Source organism: Canis lupus, chromosome 4 (genome assembly GCF_011100685.1).
Source record: "Canis lupus familiaris isolate Mischka breed German Shepherd chromosome 4, alternate assembly UU_Cfam_GSD_1.0, whole genome shotgun sequence".
Lineage (NCBI taxonomy): Eukaryota > Metazoa > Chordata > Mammalia > Carnivora > Canidae > Canis > Canis lupus.
This window is the reverse complement of record NC_049225.1, coordinates 85453109-85474792: the sequence shown is the minus strand read 5'-3', so window position 1 is coordinate 85474792 and position 21684 is coordinate 85453109. Positions and strand designations below refer to the sequence as shown.

Below are 21684 nucleotides of genomic sequence, written 5' to 3'. Positions count from 1 at the left end.
CTATATCTATTGTATTAACAGATAAAAATAACTTCAAAATAGAGACTCTTCAGTAAGGGTTTCATAGATATGTAGAGCCCCTCACAGATGAGACACCAGAAAACAAACTCCTTTAGCTCTGCTATCAAAGATCTGAAGGACACAGCCAGAGGAGAAGTCTATCTCAACAAACCTACCACAGGTATCTTTCAAAGAAAAATCAGTATCTTAAAATGGAAAGAAAACCCTCATTTTAGATACTAAAATATGGCCTCTATACTTCAAACAGAAATATTTTATTTCTTTTCAGTTATATACAAATCCTTGGCTATTTCTACAAAAACGAACTAACTGTTCAAGAATTAGGGTCAGAGTATGATGGTTGCATTTTTATGGGAACTACCAAGAGGATGTCACAGTGCTTGTCTGAGCCTGATTCTATAATTCAAAGATTAAGCCAAGAAAAATTCTACCTAGGATGGAAAATCAAACCATCAAGAGATATCTAGGGATTCAGATAGTTTTCTTAGGAAGATGGAAAAATTATTATTTATTGGACCTAATAATAAAACTTGCAACTATTATTTTTATTTACTGGTGGGTAAAATTATGCCTTGTTTTATAATTAAAATCGTACATACCCTGATGTGCAAGTGCCTATCATATATTTCCCTGTCTATGCTTGCTAATGTCTCAATGACCAAAGCTTTTTTTTTACACAAAATATTCTAAGTAGGTATGGAATTACAATTTGTAAATACTGTGTAAAATAATTAATAATAAATACTGTGTAAAATAATTAATAATAGTTTGTTTTGTCCCAGTCATGTGAAAAAATATTTAAATCAATTTGGTTTATACCTTAGGAAAGAAGGTAAAACCACGAACTGGATGATGGATATGGAAAAAAAAGGCCTGAATAGAACTGATTCTAGAATAAAGGGCTAATGTGCCTGAGGTAACAAGCAAAGTTCTTTAGAGCAGGAGCCAACTTCCAGTAAGAATTTCTGTTTGTCACCTGTTGATGTTGTACCAAATCAATGTGAAATGCAGTTGCTTACAACAAGTGTCAGAAAACTACAACCTGAAAGCCAAATTAGATGCAAGGCCTAATTTGGTCTACCGCTGCACCAAGGCAGGTGTTCTGATTCTTAAATAGTTATAACACAGAATATTTTATATGTGTGACATGTGCAAATGATATAAAACTAAACTTCTCGTGCCCATTAATAAAGTTTTATTAAAACACAACTATGTTCATTCGCTTACTGTCCATGGCCTCTTGTTAAAAGAGGAAAGAATAGAATAAAAGATTAAAAGATAGAATTGAGTTATTGGAACAGAAATTGTATGACCCACAAAGCCTAAAACATTTGCCACCCTTAGAGAAAAAGTTTGTCTACCCCAGCTGTAAAATAATATTGGTATATTAATTTTTTGTGACACGTGCCATAGTTAAGGTCATCTACACGGCTACACTTATCCAGATGCTTGGCTGGTGCTAGTACATCTGTGATGGTCTCTCGAACTCCCTGACTCTGTGTTTTCTCTCTTGATATAGTAGTATTTCCTAAGATATTTGGTAGCATGAAGGCTAATTTCTAAAAGGGAACGTTTCTAGAGAACATGCCCCAATGTGCATGCGCTTATCACATATTTACCTTTATGCTTGCCATTTTTCTATCCATCAAAGCAAAAAAAGAAAAAAAAATTGCCAAACTCAGAGTCAATGTGGGAGATGGCTAAACAAGGCCTGGATACTGTGAAGTATGGTCTAGAGGGACAAGCAATGTATGAGTCTCTAGTGCTACTTAATTGTAATGTATTCATGTTTCTATTACTTTCTGTTACTTATAAATAGTAAAAATATTTAACTAAAATTCAGTTTTAAAAATTCAATTTCAGGTCTCTTTTTTGAGTGCTATTCAATGTCCCATTGTTTCTACTGTCTTTCACTTATTTCCTTGTGTGTTTTGTGATTTTTTAACTATAAGCTTATTTTCCATGGAACTTTACCCATGGGGATTGTGTCGAGTATGTAGACTTCCTTCAAATGACTTGTATTTGTTTTGGACATGATTATTTTTTTCAACCAACCATATTGTCTGATTTCAGAATGAAAAACTCTTAAGGCTAGCTTATCATTATTAATTCTCAGGGAAAGCTTTTTCTTCCCACTTTGCTCTTCATTTTGAAGGAAATTGTTTTTTGTTATTATTATTATTTTTTGCTTTTTTAATTCAGCAAGAGTTGAGAGAAAGTGACCTGATGTTTAGTGCACACTTACCCTAAAGTTATAGTCATTTGAAGTCCCAATTGTATTTAGAAGTTCCACTAGAAGGCTTACCACCTTGAGCCAGTCCCAGAAATACATAAACAATGAAGTTCAATTTCCGTAGGTTTTATTTTACAATGTCCTTAGGGCAAGTAGCTTGTTCTTAAAATGCTATTTACCTCTCTTTCTTCTTTCTTGTTTTAAATTAGTTTTTGGTCTCAGGAATATTTATTTATTTATTTATGTATTTATGTATTTATTTATTTAGTTAGTTAGTTAGTTAGTTAGTTATTAATTTTTAGCTCCTTAATGAAATTACAAAGTTGGTTTACTTTTATTTATTTGTTCTTATTTATTTAATTTTTAAGATTCTATACAGGTTTTTAAAATACTTTTCAGTAGGAGATGGTCATGTATATATTCCAGCCTTATGCTGGAAACAGGAGAAGATTACTTCTTTTAAAAATGTTTCTAAATCAAATTTTATTTTAAGGGCTTATATAAAAGAAAAAAGAATAATTTTCAACAGAGTATTTACTTAGATTCAATTGTTATAAAGATTTTACAACATTACTTGAGGTATTTTAAAGAAAATCCCTGACTTTATATCACTTTACCCTATATATTTTTATAAGCGTCTTGTAAAACTATGGAGCTTTCCTTGCATCACCACAGTATCCTTTCCATGCATCACAGTATTAAAACTGTTTCAGGGATCCCTGGGTGGCGCAGCGGTTTAGCGCCTGCCTTTGGCCCAGGGCGCGATCCTGGAGACCCGGGATCGAATCCCACGTCGGGCTCCCGGTGCATGGAGCCTGCTTCTCCCTCTGCCTGTGTCTCTGCCTCTCTCTCTCACTGTGTGCCTATCATAAATAAATAATAAAAAAAAAAAATTAAAAAAATAAATAAATAAAACTGTTTCATATCATCTAATATCATGTTCATTTGAAAATGAACATGTCATCTCAAAAACTGACTTTTTGTAGCTTATTTGAAACAGAATCAATGTTCATATTTCTTTTTTTATTTATTTTTTATTTTTTAATGTTCATATTTCTATGTATTATATCTCTTATGTCTCTTTCAATCTAAAATTGCCTCCATTTATTCCTGCTTGCTTGTTGAAGATAATTTTTTCTATTAAAAAATATATTTTTTTCATGCACTTTTAAACGACTTCAATCCTGCTTTTGTGTTTCTCCATATCTGTTCTTATAGAAATCACCATGGAGGTTCACCTGGGTGGCTCAGTGGTGAAGTGCCTGCCTTCAGCCCAGGGCGTGATCCTGGGGTCCCGGGATCGAGACCCACATTGAGCTCCCTGTGAAGAGCCTGTGTCTCCCTCTGCCTGTGTCTCTGCGTCTCTTTCTGTGTATCTCATCAATCAATAAATAGAACCTTAAAGAGAGAGAGAGAGAGAGAGAGAGAGAGAGAGAAATCACCATGGAATACATTTTGCCAGTCCCATGGGGATTTCTAATTTCCCATCTTGCCTGACCTCTCAATAGTAAATGTGCATTTATATAGAGACTGATCAACAATCATCCAATCATCCAACAATCAATTGATACTGAGTGAAAAGCATGAGGTGAGTATAAAGATCAGAAATCACAAAGCAGAAAATATATTGAAAACAAGGAATAAAGTATCCTCAGGTAAATATATTGTTGTGCAAACATACAACACCCCATGAAATAAATTTAAAGTGCATATTTAATATAAAAGTTTGATATTTTAAGAAAATCACCTTTTTGAATGTGGACTTTTTGTTTTAATATGTGTGAAAGATACCATATTACATAACTGTGAGGCATTGGTAGTAGCTAAATCATTTGTGGTATTTATAAAAGGCTTATTATGTACACAATACTTAGTACTGATAATAGAAGTCACATTTATTGAAAAGTACTAATGGATTCACTCATACTTATGAATAATCCAACAGTTAATAACTATTTCCTCCTTTCCAGGGTCCAAAATGTTAATGAATATATGGATGGTTGCACAGGTATTGAGTGGAGGAGATAGCATTTGAGCCCTGGCTGGACTGTAGCATGTCTTCTTTCTGGGGAATCTTAGCTTGTAAAAACACTTCTAATTAGAAGAAAATATCAATAATTCCTTGCAGTATAGAACCATTTTTTTTTTTCTTACTTGAAAAGGAGCTAATTTCCAGAAAACCTTTCTAATTTACCCAGGGTTTCTTAAATGGCTATTGAAGAGAAAAGTTTTTCATCTTCTGGTATCAGCTCTGCATCCTGGCAGATAAAATAAACTAGTTAGGTTTGAGTAAATTAGTCTTGGAGCAGAACCATTCTTAAAGAATATTAAGATAATGCACAACAATTTTTGCTTAGATGTGATTCTTTGATAACATTAAATTTAACTATCACACACACACACAAAAAATGACTCCAAATCACTTAACTATTTCCACACAAAGTCTTCTTCCAAATTGAGCTAAGAGATAAGAACTTTGTTCTTTGTATTGATGACTTTATGAACACAATGTAAGCCTCATGTGTTCCATTCTTTCAATTACCACTGCCTTTCTTCCTCCTGATTTCTTCCCCAGTGAAAGGAAAATGTAATACAACAATGAACATGTTCAAAATTTAACTGCCTTTACATCCTTTGAACCAAAAGTGATTTGAGGAATAAAGAGTTTTTGACATGCAATTTAAATCTACCCTAGATAAGTGAATTGACTAGGGAGAAATTGTTTTAGGAAAAACCAAGGTCAATGAAAATGGGAAGCACATTAGAAATATTTGAAAGGAACGTTCTCCATTATTTGTTCTATATTATTGTGATTTGTTAAATGCATTTCTTACTTTTATTTTTTAATGCAAATACATTTTATTTGAAATAAAAAAAATGCTTCCACAGCTCAAGGGTCACTTGGAAACCAAATTGCTTGACTGTATTACTGAACAAAAACAAAGCTGAAGCACAAACCTCTTCTTTTTTTTTTTTTTTCATTTATTTATGATAGTCACACAGAGAGAGAGAGAGAGGCAGAGACACAGGCAGAGGGAGAAGCAGGCTCCATGCACCGGGAGCCTGACATGGGATTCGATCCCGGGTCTCCAGGATCGCGCCCTGGGCCAAAGGCAGGCGCTAAACCGCTGCGCCACCCAGGGATCCCAAACCTCTTCTTTTTTGACATGTATTTGGAGATAGGTAGGAAGACACTGTTGTTGTTTTTTTTTTTATATAGTTTTGTTTTATTCTTTGCTTTTTTGTTTTAAACTGACCTTCCCTTAAGGCCTGCTCATGGAAATGTAAACAATATAAATAAATTGACCATTAGCAGTTATCATATCATAACTCTGTCGCCTGTGTATGCTGAGATCACACATATACCTGCCAATATACCTGGGAAGAATTGCTACATCAGAGCTACATTTGAGTTTTCGGCAGGCAGGCCTGAGGAAGAGTGATCTGGAACAAGTTTTATATCCTACTTAGAACAAACCACTAGTATTCCCTAAAATAACAGGTTACCGTACAAAGATATGGCCTGGAATGTACCCCTTTCACTTTGGTTCATCTTCAGTTTTAGTTTGTAATTTACAGCTATTTGATTCATTTGCTTATAGCACAATCCCACCACAACGTATTAAAACACGAGATACCTATTATTGCTTCAACATCTGCATTTTTCAAATTTCATACTCTACTATATCCCTAGTATGTCAGTAGTTCTTGGATAATAAAAACATAATAATAATAAATGGGTAAAACTCTTATACCAATACAGCTCGAGATCTATAAGTGTAATGGTACTCGATGGGAAAGAGACAATGAGAAAAGAGAAGAAAGCAAACACTTTCATGTACAGGGAATGTGGTTTAAGGCCCTGGATTTTTGAATATAAATTCCCCAGAGAAGTTTGCTGTAATGGAATTTCCAGAAAACTTCCTTTGTTCCCATAAATGGACTTGAGAAGCTCAATCTAAACTTTTGAAAACTATAGTTATGAGATGTCTATATTTTTTTTTTTTGAGAGAGAGAAAGAGAGACATAGAGGGAGGGAGAGAGAGAGAGAGGGTGCATGTGCAAGGGGAGAGGCAGAGGGAGAGGGAGAGAGAGAGAAAGGTAAGCAGGCTCCTTGCCACCCATCACAGAGCTCCACACGGGGCTCCATCTCACGACCCTCAGGTCATGACCTGAGCTGAAATCAAGAGTCAGTCATTTAACCGACTGTGTGACCCAGATGCCACCAGTTATGAGAGGTTATAAATGATGATCAAAGCCATTGGAGGGAGAAGGATGAGTGTGTCTTCCATTCAGCTAGTTTATAGAGTAGCTTCTTTAGTGGTTGATGTTGAGTAAAAATCACTGACATACCACAAGCACCCTGAAGGACAGGGTAAAAGAGTACTGAGCATGTTAACCACCTATATGGTAACAGGACTTCGAGGCGAGGAAAGTTTTTTGACAGTAAAACAACTCAGGATAATACATCTCTCTCTTCATCATTAAATGTAGCAGAATTTTTAAAAAGTGACAAGTAGATATAGTGAAAACAGAAAATTACAAGGCAGAGAACACAAGAGAACCAAGGCAGTGCTACCGGATTCCATGAGGTGGGATAGAGTATTCCATGAGGCTAGAAAATCTGTTAACAAAAACCCTGGAAAACTATCGCTATTGTTTATAAATCACTTGTTCATCATATGACCACATGTTGAATCCTTTTATCCCACGTACTGAAGAGTCCTTACATTCGTACTTATTCTGCATTTCTTCACCAGTCTTGTTTCAGTCGATATGGCCCAAAGCCTTGAATATAGTGTCTGACAGTTTGATAGTTGTCACTAGTCACTGTCCGGTACTCATTTTCTGCATGCTCTATGATTTTCATCAACTCCTTGGCAGTTTGGACTTCATTCGAAACAGTCACTGAATCCCCTACATCTTTCTGACTAATCAACTGAACATCGCCATCTTCACACCGGAGAATCTGTCAGGTGCTCCAGCGATCTAGGCTGTCGGTGCTGTGAGGGTGAACTTCCATGCTGATGACCAGCAACCATTCCAGAAATCTTTAGACCGAAACTAGTGGCTTTCAAAAAAAAAAAAAAAAAAAAAAAAAGAAACTAGTGGCTTTCGATACAGCCGACAATGGTCTGTTGCCCATCTAGAGTTTTAGCATCAAGAGTACAGAAGCCATTGAAGTAATGACCTTTCACAGAGACCCTTAAATCACGGTCACAGGATTCTCTCTAAGACTTCCTACCTCCATCCATGCCCCCCGGCTGCGTGGGTGTCTTTTGCTTCTTTCATAACTGATCAAACTTAAAGGAAATGTTTCTTGGATCTCAAAACCTGCTAGTACTCAGGTCACTGTGTTCTCTAAGTAAGACTTGATCTTCATATCCTTCTATCTTCTCAGCCATGAACTGGTGCAAATGCATGTGCTGCCCTTTCACTAAGTAGATTGTCATTTTGAAGTAGTAGCCGGACATCCTCGAACACATCATTAAATTCCCCTGGGGATGCATGAGTGAGGATTTCAGCAGCTTTGTGCACCTTCTTTTCCTACGACACCAGATTTTCCAAGTTGGTGGGATTGGGCTGCTCTTGAATTTCTTACTTTTAGAAAGAAAGTGCTTACTCCTTAAGGATATTAACCTCATTGTATAGTATATGTGTCAATAGTTAACTTAATAATAGACACTTAACTGAGTATCTATTACTTTCCCCAGAATGGGCTACACTCTGAGGGTAGAGAGATGAGTAAAGGACAGTGTCTGTCATAACTTAATTTACTTAAGTTCAAATAAACTTTACGGACAATGATGCCTTAGCAAAAGGCTTCTTGAACATTTACTAAATGCTTGAATAAATCAAGAATAAGGGAAAAGTATTCAGTCTAATATTAATGTTTGCAGTAAAGTTTATTTCTTTATTTCAGGAGAGAAGATATATTCCTCAAAAATAATCTTGGTTTTATTTGCTCCAATAGCCTTTGTAAAACATCTATTATTATATTTGTGTTCAGTTGCTCATCATCCTCATTCTCCTTAACTATAATTTTACCCATTATCCTAAAATCTCTAGAATATATTTCCTGTCTGTATTTGAACCATTGTGTGTGTGTATGTGTAAGAGAGAGAGAAAGAAGTTGACTGATTAATTCTATATATATGATAATTGTATCTGGAGAAATGGGGAAAACTTATAAAGAGCCCTTGAATAGTAAAGTCAACATTTGAAGCAAAGCAAGCCCCAGTTAGAATTCCTTTAGGGAAGATAAACGTCTTCTAAGATACTATTTTCAGACAAAACTGCAATTAAATGGCACCAGTATTTCAAAGAATCAGGCATAGCATCTCCTATATTGTAAATGGACTTAAAATCAATCTCAAATCCAAAAAGTCTTGATGAAGCTAGTTCAAGTTAGGGGAAGGAAGGAAATAGAAAAGTAACAGTCTAGTCTTATGTTTCATATTTTTATTGTCCTAATCTTCTATATTTAGGATATTTTTTATGTCCCTGAATTCTAATCGAAACTTTATAAAGTATTATCATTTATCTCATAGGATTATGATAAAATGATAAATATCATGTATAGGGATCCCTGGGTGGCGCAGCGGTTTGGCGCCTGCCTTTGGCCCAGGGCACGATCCTGGAGACCCAGGATCGAATCCCACATTGGGCTTCCGGTGCATGGAGCCTGCTTCTCTCTCTGCCTATGTCTCTGCCTCTCTCTCTTTCTCTCTCTGTGACTATCATAAATAAATAAAAATTAAAAAAAAAAATAAATAAATATCATGTATAGTCTGTTTCAAGAATTAGAATCAATGTTATAACATTTTTTAAAAATTGAATAAATAAGGAATATTTTTGCAAATAGCAAGTTTGAATTTTTAAAATGTTTTATTTATTTATACGAGAGAGAAGAGGTAGTGACAGAGAGCATGAGCAGGGAGGACAGGGAGAAGCAGCCTCCCTACCCAGCAGGGAGCGCAACATGGGGTCTGATCCCAGGATCCTGGGATCATATCCCAAGCCGAAGGCAAGACACTCAACTGACGGAGCCACCCCAGTGCCCCCTGAATTTTTATGCCCAAGGTTTTAAATATTTAAAGCCATTTATGTCTAAATGCTTTTAAATGTTTTTAATGTTTCTTAATCCTAAAAGCATCCTGTAATTACCTTTAAAATATTATATAACAATATTTTTTAAAATAATGAGATGGAAACAGCTTCTTTTACTCTTCTTGAAGAATGATTTTTTTATATTGTTGTAACTATGAACCATACACACAAAAATACAAAAATCCCTTTTTAACAATCCCCATTGGCATTTCACATTATTTGGTTTTTAGAAAATTATCATCATAATGAATACATTTCTAGTCAAAAACATCTGAACAGTGTTTAATGAGGGAAGATGCTCTGTATTTCACTGTTGAGTTTATACACAAAGGACATGCTCTACTCTCACATGGAAAGGAGAATACCACGACAAAATATCCTCTCATATCTTAAATTTCCAAATTCCTGGAACTTCTTGTGGTTTTTGCTTTTACAGATTTTTTTTTTTGCTTTTATAGATTGATATTTTGAATATTTGAGATGAGTGGTGTGAGAGAAGCACAGAGATTGATGCCTTTAGAGCTAATTTTACATAAAGATGCAAGAAAAGAAATCAAGAGGTATTTGTTCCACTTAAAATTTAAAATAAATGAGTGAATGGATGAATAAATAAGAATACGTGCATAATGAATAAATAAATAAACGGATAAAAGAGAACTGTCTTGACATTAACCACACCGGGTGCGTGGTAGACAGTAGCTTTAGGCCGGCCGAAGCAGGACACTGATGAGACACCTAAAGTTGGGATCATTCAAACAGAATGTATTGCAAAAGACTTTTTTTTTTTTTTTTTTTTTTTATTACAAAGAGTCATGTGATCATGTGATCAAGAGGCTGCCACTACTCCCAGGCCCAAGGGAACAAGGTAGAGAAAGTCACACAAGGAAGCCCCCTTTGAGTGGAGCTGGATACATGGGTCAAGAATAGAGCCACAAAGAGGCAACCTCAAGTGGTGGTGGGTAGGGACACTCTGCTCTCACTCCGCTTTCTCCCCGGGATCCTCTGCCAGGGAGATCAAATGACAAAGCAACAGATACACAGCAAGGGCGTAGCCCATATAGGTCAGCTTCCTGGGCCAGAGAGCTGAGTTTACAAACCTGGGGTGTGGATCTGGGACGGCCAACAACAAATACGTAGCTCAGAACACACTAGTATATTTTGAATGGACAGATAAGGGATGGCGAGTTCTCATTTGTTGTAGACAGTGTGTTACCAAATATTGGGGAGAAACTAGTCATTTATTTTTCAAGGTAAATAAATGTATGAGATGTTTTATTTCTGTATAGGAAATTATCATGATCAATATTTTAGTGGAATGTTATCACTATTAACATTAAAGCATTTTTAGGATTATAAATAAATTCTATGTTTATAAATTAAGGGATATATATATCATATATATCATATATATATATATATCACACATATATATATGATTTTCTTGAGGTTTCTAAGCTAATTTCACATATGTTTCTATTTCTTTTGACGAAACTGCAAGATCCTTTACCCATTGTTTTAAGATAATAACATTAAAATTGCTACACAAGGCAAGGACGTTTGCCATAGCAGTGCTGATTAGAAATAATGTTTTTAAAATTGTCAAACGATGAACAATGTGACTTCCAAAATTCAATGAGGGGACTCCTGAGTGGCTCAGTGCATTAAGAATCAAGTCGTGATTCCGGCTCAGGTCATGACCTCAGGGTTGTGAGACTGAGCCCCATGGCTGGCTCCCAGCTCTTCAGGGAGGCTGCTTCTCTAACTCTCTCTCTGCCCCTAACCTCATTCATGCTCCCTCTCTCTCTCTTTCTCAAATAAGTAAATAAATAAATAAATCCTTAAAAATCAATGAGGTATTTTGTACATGTATAAAAATTTGTAGCAATTTGTTTTTCCTGAGTCTGTCAATATTGGTCCAACTTGCCAAAGTGTAGCACACTTTAATATACAGCTAATTATAATCACAACAGAGCTTAAAGTGAACCAATCAAGGAAATAAATGTGTTCTGTAAATTAATGGAAAATGGAAAAATTATTATTGAACACGTTGCAAAATTCTCAAATTTATGTAATTATGTTTTCAGATAAATAGTATTTGTGAGAGGCAGATATCATTGGATAAATTCAATATGCATGATCAAACACCTATAGATGATTCTCTAAGATACAGGATCAAATTTGAAGTGATAGACTATACAAAATAAGATTATATTATAAAACAGTTACTAAACTGGTGTATGTCTGGTGTGTGGTATATATACACATTTGGCTTTCCAAAAGCATATTCTGGACGACTTTTAAATGACACAAATATTAAATAAAATGGAAAGTTGCACTATACTTTTTATCTTTTATTAATAGAGGCAGGAATTTTTTTACATTTCTAAGAGATTCTCAAACCAGGAAGAGGACCTTAATTTGAATTATATTCTGTGGAGTGCATCGAAACTTTTCAATGAAATTTGTTCCATTTGAAGTCAAGAAAGTAGTTTCTTGGGTAGCATTAATAATACTGGCTGTTCTTCAGCTCCTACCTTACAGGCCAATTCTTTCAATTGTACAAGCAGAAAGATTTTGTTAAGTGTCACTCTAAATTACTCAGGATATTTTAAGTTAAATTAGCTCCTGATCCTTTTCAAAGTTTGCTTAGCCTCATGCATTTTACCCATTCTAAAAGTCATCCTCTCTGTTATTGAATATTATACAAGTCATTTAGGTAACAAATTCAGTAATATGTTGGCAAAATATGGAATTCCAGGTTTATTAACTTTTTAATTGAACAAGAGAAGTTTGTAATGAATGAAATCAGAATGGCCGGTATTTTTTTATACCCAAAAGAACTGAAAAGTATATTTCTTTAAACTCTGCTGCTTATATCCAACAGTTTGATAACTTGAGTATTAAACAATGAATATTTTTAAATAAATTATTTTAGTGTTATATTTCCATTAAGTTTTGCTTATACACTTATATATTTCTTTTTATAATCATCTATATCTTGCTCAAATTAAAATAAAAGTGAACTTCTAAGTGTAAAAGGGGTGAATGTACAAAATTCTATTTTAATAGCCCAGTAACAAATTGGTAGAAAATATTATCAAGGATGCAGTTAAAATGGTTTAGCTTGATAAATAAACAAATACAGAAACATTCACACTTCTCTGAATATTTTGATTCAATTTTCATCTTTACATAGGAGAACGGAAATGTTGAATAACAATTGCTTATTACCACACCATGACTGCTGGATTTATTACATGTGCTTTCACCTAAGGCCAATCAAGTTTGCTGGAAACTTCTATATCAACAGCATCGTATAAACCTCTGCTCTCTGAGCTTAGACTCTAAGCCATTTAAGATTTTTCGTAGTGGCAGGCTGCATTGGCAGTTCGTACTTCTCAATGCTTGCTTTTATCCTATTCCGTTACCATTGCTAACGCTATTCTTCTTTGGTTCCACTTGTGATTGCACCGTATTCCTTTAAAAAATCATTTGTGGACTCTACAGATTGCAATTTTGAAGTGTCTTTGAGATTATGTTTCTAAAGAGTCCTGGGATCCATTTCCTTTAAATGACAGAATTTTAAGTGTGACTGACATATGAGACCAAGAATTAAGTAAATGAAAGCCTGCAGGAAGCAGTCCAGGCAGGAGGTCTTGCCCTGTAATGGAGGGAGATCAACCAAAAGGAAAGCATGATGCTGGAGGATGGGAAAGAGGAGGCTGAAGGGGTCTGAGAGGGTAGAGAACGTAGTACAGTAAACAGCTCTGTCTTTATAAGCAGGAAAATACGAAGCCCTGGAGGAGTTTCCAGCAGGAAGGTGACATGGTCAGGTTTGCATTTTAAAGTATCACTGATTAGATTATGTAGATCAGATTACTGGGAACAACAACAAAAGTGCCTATAAATTGAACAAAAATGATAGATTATTAAAAAAAAAAAAGATAGATTATTACAAAAAAAAACCCATAAGCACAGTTTGGGAATCTAGACAAATAAATTATTTCTTGGTTTCTATTGCTTAAACCAGATAATCAATTAAAAAATACTATACATTTTCCTCACTAAGATGAATGGGGTTATATATACAGACCTACTTTAAGAATATTTTCATTCATTCTGAATAGCTTGAATTGAGAGAAAATAGTAATTTGTTTAAGGAGATCAATTTAGGTAGTGGTGGCTAAAACTTTCGGGGACAGAACTGAAATGGAGAATTTTGACTAAGAACATGATTCAATGTGCAAAAGTAATTTATGATGTGGAGAAATTAAATTCAATACATTGGAAAGTCTAAATCCAAATATAGGCTATGGGAAAACCATTTTAAAGTAGTAAAGAAAAACAATCCATTTCTGAAAAAAATAGTTTTTGTAGGGAATACTTTAAAAATATATATTGCAAATAAAATAAAATAAAATAAAAGAGTGTAATGAGCTCCTATGGATCCACCACTCCGCTTTAATAATATTCAACCCACGGCCGGTATTATTGTATCTACACACCACTTACTCCTGGGTAAATTTGAGGCAAATGGTAACAGCATATTAATTTGTTGTGAATATTTCAGTGTGCCTGAAATATTCACAAATGGCAAGAATCCCTCTTTTCCAACATAGGTAGCATCAGAAACTTACTCTCCCCCAAATCCCCAGGAATTCCTTGATCTAATATTACATGTCCAATCATGTTCATGTTGTTTCTCTAATTAAAACATAAATATTCATTTTCTTGGCTAGTCTCCATCTTAGTTTGAATTTGAACCCCAAAACTTCCATACTCTAGTCTAGATGCTTCCAGGAACTTTTACTTTTACTTCAAGTCTAAGTATTTTACTTGAATGTGTCTTCGTGCTGGAAACACTAGTGTAACCTCCCAAGAAACACATAATGCTCTGTCATTATGTAGTTTCACATCTTTTTATTTGTTGTTGATTCCAGGAATTTTCTTGGATTATACTTTTTAGTATTTGTTCTATTCCATTTATTTCATTTTCTTCTTCAGAGAGGTATATTATGTGTATTTGGTTTTATCTTCATTCTAATTCCTTTTTTTTAAAGTAGGCTCCATGCCCAATGCAGAATTTGAACTCACAACCCTAAGATCAAGACCTGTGGTCAAGAGTGGGATGCTCTACCAACTTAGCCACCCAGGTGTCTCCCTTCTAATTTTTACCTAAGTTCATTTACTTCTGTTTTCATGTTTTTATTTTCTCTGATTTTTATTGTATACTTCTGATCTATGTTGTTGGCTCATGACTTCTGTCATTTCCTTTATTTCTCTTCATTCATTTCAAAATATGAGGCTGTATTTTTCACGTGCTTGTTAACATGAATTTCTAATGCACCTTTTTCATTTGTAAGAGGCTAATCTCTTCCTTCTTTTTCTTTTTTTCTGTAGCTTTTAAAGGACAAAGCCATAATCTTTTTTCACTGCTCTGGGATGCATGAGATGAATTTCAAGTACTTCTAAGAGAAAGGAATGGACCAATATCACTTTTCTAGGGTCATCACCCTCAGGTTCCCTGTCTTCTCCTTTCCCGTGGATTAAAACAGTAGGATTCACCTTCTGGAGGTATTAACCATCTCATCTGAACTATCCTAATTCTTTGCTCACTATGTGGTCCAATTGGGGATATTCTCCTCCTCAGCTTGACTTGGGAGAGCTCTGGGGTTCCTTAGTTTCTAGGGTTCATGCCCATAAATACCTCCACTACTTGAGCACTAGCGACTTTCCTTTATCTTACTGCATTCATTGGGCATTGGAAGCGTCAAGTGCTATCAACCTCCACAACCACCAGTTTCAGGTGCTGTGTTAGGATTACTCCCTGAGTCTTACAGTTGTACATGATGATGATGTTCACTGCTCAGCCATTAAGAGCTATCCCATGATTTTCTTCCATGTGACTTTTTTATAACAATTGTTCTTATAGCTATTTGTGTTTATCTCAAACCATTTATGTTTGGGGACCAATGGGAATGAAAATATGTCAGCCACTTTGGATGTAGGATTTATCTTACTTATTGTTCGCTTTTTTTTTTTAATAATGAAATTTTTTTTTAAGATTTTATTTATTTATTCATGAGAGACACACACACAGAGAGAGAGAGAGAGAGAGAGAGAGAGGCAGAGGGAGAAGCAGGCTCCATGCAGGGAGCCTGATACGAGGCTCAATCCCAGGACCTCTGGATCAGGCCCTGGGCGGAAGGCGGCGCTAAACCGCTGAGCCACCCGGGCTGCCCTAAATAATGAAATTCTAATATATTAACAAAATATACCACTATCAGTGCTGTCTTCTCAGAATAACTTATTTAAAAGAGTGTCTTAATTTTAAATTAGGTGCAATTTAGTAGCTCATTTATATAAGGATCTGCAGATGAAATTATTATAGTAAAAAAATCATATGTAAGTCCTTTTATTCTCAGCCTTGGTTAGATATTTGTAAGACCAATAGATGCTTTCGATTCAGTGTAATATGCATTGTTGAGCCACTACTACACTGCCAAACTCCTTTTGGGCAGAATAATCAAACATGCTTATTTAAAGACTTGTGAGAAATGAAACACTATGCAACCAATACAAAAGTATAGATTAATATTCCTTAACCTAGAAATATATCAACTATATTTTTTTAAAAAAGGATTTTATTCATTTATTCATGAGAGACACAGAGAGAGGCAGAGACACAGGCAGAGGGAGAAGCAGGCTCCCCGCAGGGAGCCCGACATGAGACTCAATCCCAGGACTCCAGGATCACAACCAGTGCCAAAGGCAGACGCTCAACCATAGGAACCACCCAGGTGCGCCTCCACTGTATTTCTAAGGAAAAACAAAATCTGTACAAAACACTGTATAAAGAATGATCTCATTTTAACAATAAAAAATGGATGAATATAAAGATGAGTGTTTGCCAAAATAGTAAATAGCAATAATCTCTGAATAATGGGATTAGCATTTTTAAGATTTTATCACATTTATGGGGATCCCTGGGTGGCCCAGTGGTTTTAGCACCTGCCTTTGGCCCAGGGCGAGATCCTGGAGTCCCGGGATCAAGTCTACATCGGGCTCCCTGCATGGAGCCTACTTCTTCCTCTGCCTGTGTGGCTCTCATGAATAAATAAAATAAAATCTTTAAATAAAAAGACTTTTATCACATTTTTATAGTATTTTGTTACATTTTGTTGACTAGTTTTTTTACAATGAGCAAGCATCACTTTAATTATTTATTTATTTATTTATTTATTTATTTATTTATTTATTTATTTATTCATGAGAGACACAGAGAGAGAAAGAGGCAGAGACACAGGCAGAGGGAGAAGCAGGATCCCTGCAGGGAGCCTGATGCGGGATTCAATCCCAGGACCTAGGGATCACAACCACAGCCGAAGGCAGATGCTCAACCACCCAGGACTCCCAAGCATCACATTTAAACTAAAATTAGCCTCTTTCTATTTTTACAGATAGACTAGGAAACATTGGAAAGTCAGTGAAAAATCTTTTTGCATCTCTAACAAACTATGTAGGATTAATTTGTGACCAAGATACTATAGATAGTTCAAGATAAATAAGAATCATGAAAAAAAAAATAAAAAGAAATAGAAGAGTGGATTATTTGTCTATGGATACATTTGGGTCCCATTGTAAGTAAGAAGGAGAAGGAGGGACACCAGGGTGGCTCAGTGGTTGAGCATCTGCCTTTGGCTCAGGGCGTGACCCTGGGGTCCAGGGATCAAGTGCCACACTGGACTTTCTGCATGGAGCCTGCTTTTCCCTCTGCCTGTGTCTCTGCCTCTCTGTGTCTCTCATGAATAAATAAATAAAAGTATTAAATACAACAAGGAGAAAGAAGAAGAGAAAAAGGAGGGGGAAATAAGGCAACGTAAGTCACCTGTTCAAGCTCTAGTCCTACTACCACACACACATGAGTCTGCACTAAAAGTTATGATCCTACAACCCAACTATCTTGCTGCCTCCTGCTGTTCCTGATAAAGTTAAATTAAGTTTTTATTTTGGGTGATATTACTGTTACTTTTTCTTCCAGTTAAGATTTGTGTCACTGGCTAGTCATCATTGAAGGGCCCATTGATCCTGTTAGGCTTGAATGTGTATTCCTTTCCGACTGGTTTTTCAGTGTTGCCAAGATGGGCTACTGGCTCCCCAAGCCCTTCCTGGGCTTACATCTAAACTCATCCACACTGACATCCTTACAGGACTTTTAACTATTTCTCATGATTGGGGTGTGAGTAGAAAATGTCACTACCATTCTGGGGCAATTTAAGAGAGAGTTATGTCTTCATCTCCCCCACTCCCCAACCCCCTCCTGCTCTCTACTCAGCCACTAGAGGATGCAGATGCAGGACTGATCTCAAAGTTTTCTGATAAACATAGAAGAGTCACAGCGTAACATGAGATCCTGGATGACTCCATGAAGCGAATCCTACCTGCCAACTTCCCGGGACTCTGCTAGGTTAGAGCAACTATGTAAGCCACTGAGTTTTGGGGATTTATCTGCTAAACAGTTAGGAATGGTTATTTTGAAAATCGTTTTCAGAAACCTGGTTGCATTTTTCTTATGTTTAATTAAAAATAATTCCTTTAGCAGCATAAGATGTGAATCAACCATTGCTTTCTGTTTCTCATTGACTGAGCTAATTATTTCACCTTAATAAGGCTTGCTTCCAAGGAGTGCATTCTTTAAAGAAAATGGAAAGAATATATGTTTAGTTTCCATAACATTTTCATGGATTCAATAATTTTCTCAAAGTTACTTTTCTTACTCTCCCATAGGGTTACAATCCAACTGTGAATTTTCACCTTTCAGTCTTTCAGTAAATTCTGGACAAATTCTTCACCTCTAACTAATTGGAACGAGGGTAAAATACTGAGTTAAGGGTGTTGGAAGATATTTACATATAGTCTATGCTTTACATAAATTTAGAAGGTAGATGTGGCCTATCTTGCTTCACGTGGTTATTTTAATTCAGAGATTAAAATGGTGATTTGAAAAGTCCTTTAGTTGAGAAAAACCCTAAATCTGCCAGCTAAAAATTACTCTGTCATATTTTTTTTGGAAACGAATTAATTTTTCAGCCTAAGAGGTTCTGGCAAGTTAATTTTCAAAGTGTTTGCAGTGTCCTGAGAAAATATCAATTTATATTAAAAACCAACAGAAATACTGAATTTTCTCTGCTACCATAATAAGAAGCACTCCAAGTAATTCCTTTTAAAATAAGCTTATTTTGGTATCGCACTTTTTGAATTTTTGGCTTCTCTCCATTTCTTATTTTAATAAATAAGGACACTTGGAAATTAAAAAAAAACTCATAATGGATATGATTAGACTTGTGAGAAGCATCAAATAATTTAACATGAGTTTGTTCTGCTCTGAAGTTTTATTTGCTTAAAAGTATTAAAAATACACTCATATCAGTTTCAGAATTCTGTTAATATCAAGATAATTTTCCTACAGAGGGCAGTACTGGTGGAAATACACTGGCCATTTTAACTACTCAAAGAAAAAATTTATATAGCACATCTGCTATGATCAAGGCACCGTTAGCACAGGATCCCAACAACAGACTGCTGGGAAAGGGAGGAGAACCAGGCATTTGTGTTTGTATTTGAGCTCATTATCCAACTGGGTTCTTATGTAAATTCAATTTCAAACAAATTGTTAACTTGAAAATATGAGCACCTAACATCCCATGTAGAAAACTATCAATTTCTATAGCTAGTTTTTCTTTTTCTTCTCACCAGTTATGAGGATTAATTTTATATTTCAACTTAACTGAGCTATGAGGTGCCCAGATATTTCACCTAACATTTCCCTAGGTATATCTGTGAGTGCGTTTTTTGGGATGAGATTAGCGTTTGAATCGGTAGACATTTGAATGGTAGTAAAGTAGATTGGCTTCCCCCATATCTGTGGCTTTCATCCAGTCAATTGAAGCTTGAACAGAAAAATTGGCTGACTTCTTCCAACGAGAGGGGAACTCCTTCTGCCTGCTACTGTGACATTGTTTGTTTGTTTTCCCATTTTTAAGACTATTTCTTTTTTTTTTTTTTTTTTTTTATTTATTTATGATAGTCACAGAGAGAGAGAGAGAGGCAGAGACACAGGAGGAGGGAGAAGCGGGCTCCATGCACCGGGAGCCCGACGTGGGATTCGATCCCGGGTCTCCAGGATCGCGCCCTGGGCCAAAGGCAGGCGCCAAACCGCTGCGCCACCCAGGGATCCCATATTTCTTTTTTTTTTTAACAGTAGTTTTAGTTTCATAGCAAAATTGAGCAGGTTGAGAGATTTCCTATATACCGCTGTCCCTCCCTTCACATCCACAGTTTCCCACATTGCCGGTATCTCCAACCAGATGGTCCATTTGTTACAATCAATGAACGTACATTAACACATCATAATCACCCAAAGGTTATAGTTTGGATTACAAGTCACTCTTGGTGTTGCACATTCCGTGTGTTTGGACAAATGTATAATGATATGTACCCATCACTATAGAGTACCCATCACTATGGAGTAGTCTCACTGTTGTAAAAATCCAATGTACTCCACCTAACTATCCCCACTTCTCTGCTTACAACCCCTGGCAACCAAACCACTGACCTATTTACTGCCACCATAATTTTGCCTTATTTAGGATATCATATAGTTGGAATCATGCAGAATGTCACACTTTACTTTGACTTTTTTTTTCACTTAGTAATATGCATTTAAGTTTCCACCATGTCTTTCCAGGGCTTGATACTTCTATTTTAGTATGCATGAGGAATTATAGGTCTTTTGGTTCTTCAAATACACTTTAGAATCAATTTGTTGATATCCACACAAAAGCTTACTGGGATTTGGAGCAGGATTGCATTTAATTTATAAAGTAAGTTGATGGGCACCTGGGTGGCTCAGTGATTGAGAATCTGCCTTCAGCTCAGGTCATGATCCTGGGGTCCTGGGATCAAGCCCCATACCAGGTTCCCCACAAGGAGTCTGCTTCTCCCTCTGCCTATTTCTTTGTCTCTCTCAAATAAATAAATAAAATCTTTAAAAAATGTATAAAGTTTAGAAGAACTGACATCTTGACAATATTAAGTATTCCTATCTATGAACATGAAACACCTATTTAGTTATTCTTTAGTCAGTTCAGCAGAGTTTTGTACTTTTCCTCGCATAGATCTTGCACATATTTTCTTAGATTCATACCTAAACATTTTATTTTTAGGAGATGTCAATATAAATAATACTGTGGGATTTGTTTGTTTTGTTAATTCAATTTCTAATACATCTGGTTTCTGGTGGTATATAGGGAAGCAATTGACTTTTTAAAAAAATATTTTGTTTATTTATTCATGAGAGACACAGAGAGAGAGGTAGAGACATAGACAGCGGGCGAATCAGGCTCCCTTTGGGGAACCTGATGCGGGACTTGATCACAGGACCCTGGGATCACAATCTGAGTCAAAGGCAGACACTGAACCACTGAACCACCCAGGTGCCCCAGCAATTGACATTTAAATATTAACCTTTTATCCTGTCCCTTTCCGTAACTGCATCTTAGGGTTTTGTTTTGTTTTTGTTTTTGTTTTTTTTTTTTTTTGTCAATTCTTTTGGATTTTCTACATGGATGATTATGTCATCTGTGGACAAAGATGGATTCATTTCTTCCTCTCAATCTATATGCTTTTATTTCCTTTCCTTGTCTTATTGCATTATCTCAAGCTTCCAGTACAATGTTAAAAGGAATGGTGAGAGGAGACATATCTGTTTCTCATGAAGCAGAATATTAGCCATAGGGTTTCTATAGATATTCTTTCTCAAGTGGAGGTAGTTCCCTTTTATTTCTAGTTAATTGAGAGTTTTCATCACGAATGGGTGTTATATTTTCTCAAATACTTTTTTTTGGCATTTATTATATGACCATGCGATTTTTCTCTTTTAAACTATTGATGCGATGGATAATATTAATTGATTTTCAAATGTTGAACCAGCCTGGGATAAATCCCACTTATTCATGGTGCATAATTCTTTTTATACATTGCCAAGTATGAATTGTTAATATTTTGTTGAGAATTTTTGCATGTATATTAATTAGAGATAGTGACTTTCATTTTCTTTTCTTGTAGTGTCTTTGAATTTAGTACTAGGGTAATACTGGTCCCTTAAAACAAGTTAAAAAAAGTATTTCCTCTGTTTCTCTTTTTTTTTTTTTAATTTTATTTGTTCATTCATGAGAGACACAGGCAGAGGGAGAAGCAGGCTCCTCACAGGGAGCCTCATGTGGGACTTCATACCCAGACCCGGTGTCACAAGCTGAGCT

General features: G+C 35.6%; 1 protein-coding gene and 1 pseudogene across 6 annotated transcripts in view; both read right to left on the bottom strand.

The window, feature by feature from the left end:
- The window catches only part of CDH18 (cadherin 18), a 1025306-nt gene that overhangs the window by 643139 nt on the left and 360483 nt on the right, over positions 1–21684 (bottom strand). The gene's annotated exons all lie outside the window — the stretch shown is intronic.
- On the bottom strand, positions 7022–14059 carry LOC119871601 (annotated as a pseudogene).